The following is a 2,387-nucleotide window of genomic DNA, read 5'->3' on the forward strand; positions in this document are numbered from 1 at the left end:
TGGCTTGTGAGCCACACCCAATGGAGAGAGCCTTAAATAGGCTTGATAGACAGCTGCTATGACAACACAAGCCAATAATTTGAGTCAAAAAAAGAGAAAAAATAAGCATGTACTCGGTATATCCCATATTATACATGGTACCAGCTGTGTGGCAATATAATTGCCCATATGTGTATACAAAACAGAAAGACAGTTGTTGTCAGCACTTATCCTTAACACTGCATATGTGTGTGTCTATCAAAATGAAAAGATGAGGCATTTGTTCATGTTTTGATCAAAACAATTAAGCCAGCATCAAGAACACCTCATTGTAAGCAGGTCCTACACTGACCTATTTGCTTTAAACACCTTTTTAAATACAGGTAAAATAAAATGCTCTCACCTCACAGGTACACATTCAGATACAGGTTACATATTCACTCACTTACTCATTTGCAGGTTATATGCACACTGACATACAGGTTATATTCATGCTCACACACATATAAAAGACATACACAATCACCCACTCAATATAAGTTACATATACACTCACATACATGCTACATACACACTCACATTGGGGTTGCATTCACACTTCCTAACTTATTGGCAACATATATTCTGACTCACATTGAAATAATATATAAACTCACATACAGGCTACAGCATTCTTGACGACTTTCTGACTCTGTCCTCCAGGAGGACAGGTCATGTGACAGGGGTAAGAGGGGTGTTGATGCCGTGAATATCGGCATTTTTTAGGATCCGGGAGCTTTGGCTACTTTTCCGGGAGTCCTGGAGGACTACCCAAAATTCGTGAGCCTCCCAGAAATTCCGGGAGAGTAGGCAAGTATGGGTTACAGACACACACATTTACACACTTACACGCAAACCACTGAGGTGGTAGTCATATTTCCGACAGTAGAAATACAGACAGACATTTAACACAAAAATGCTGACAGGCAAATTTCCGTCATGAAAATTTCACTGACACGAATAAAATACCGACATTGTGATTGCTGACAGTGAAAATGCTGAGTCGTAATGCCGGCATTGCCTTTTAATATCGTTTATCAGTAAATAGTGATAACAATAAATTAATAAAAATTATAAAAGCATGACCCTCACACCTCCCCAGTCATATTAACACTTGTGCTGCCAGCCTAGTGCTGGTTGAAGGAAAATCGTGGGGACAAACATCTTGGGGTCCCCCTGGTATTTCATACAACCAGCTCTAGGCTTAACCAGCTGGATCTGGTGGCACCATATCAGGTGAACCCGCAGAAGGGGCCCCCCCTGCCATGATGATAGCTAGCCCTAGGCTGGTAAGCATGGGGCTGGATTCCTTTAGGAGTTAGGGTACAGAAAACATTGCAGGCCCCCTGCCTAAGGGTACCCAGCCCTGTGCTCTGACCGCACTAGGACTCTTCCCACTCCACTGGGGGGGGGGGGTGGACGTGGAGAGGTAGATTTGTAAAAAAAAAATTAAATACTATTTTACATTGCTGAACTACAGGTCCCAACAAACCCGTGCTATCATGAACAGTCTGGGCATGTTGGTGCTTGTACTACTACAAGCACCAGCATGCAAAGACTGTTCATGCCAGCCCAGGCTTCCTGGGATCTGTGCTTCTCCAATGTTAAATAGTGTTTAATTCATTTTTTTATTTATTTACACAATTATTACCCAACACTCACTGCTCAGGGGTGTGAGAAGAGCTCTAGTGCTGTCAGAATCGGGCTAAATACCCCTAGGGAGGAGGCCTGCATTTTCTTGCAGACCCATACTCCCTGGAGTATCCAGCTCCATGCTACACAGCCCGGGGATGGTTGGCAAATGACAGGGGGACAGCCCGCTGTGGGTTCACCATCTATAGTGCCACCAGCCCTGACTGGCTAAGCCTAGGGCTGGTAGGAGGAAAGTTGGAGGAAACCCATGATCTTTGTCCCTCCGATTTTCCTCCTACCAGCAGTAGGCTGGAAGTACTAGGGTTAATATGACTAATAGGGGGGGCATGCTTCTCCCGCTCTTTTTTTTATTTATTGTTATCCCTGTTTCATGCCGGCGGGTCCATTTTAATGGTGGCATTTTCACTGTCAGCAATCACTATGTTGGTATTTTATCCATTTCAGTTAAATTTACATGATGGTATTTTGCCTGTTGGCATTTTCATGTTAGCATTATTTCCATCAGTATCTGTACTGTCGGAAATTTGTAACCAACCCAACCGCAGTTTAAACATGCCACGCAATAAACTCTTTTGCCTTCCTTCCACATCTGCTCCTTTTGCTGTTAAGCTCTTCTATAGTGCCCTATTTGCTCTATGCTTTGGAGAGAATAGATTAATATAAGTTTGATTTTTTATTGATAACTTCTGTTCTATATTGTCATTCTGTCAAATGGC

This window comes from Mixophyes fleayi, chromosome 1 (assembly GCF_038048845.1).
Source record: "Mixophyes fleayi isolate aMixFle1 chromosome 1, aMixFle1.hap1, whole genome shotgun sequence".
Taxonomy (NCBI): domain Eukaryota; kingdom Metazoa; phylum Chordata; class Amphibia; order Anura; family Limnodynastidae; genus Mixophyes; species Mixophyes fleayi.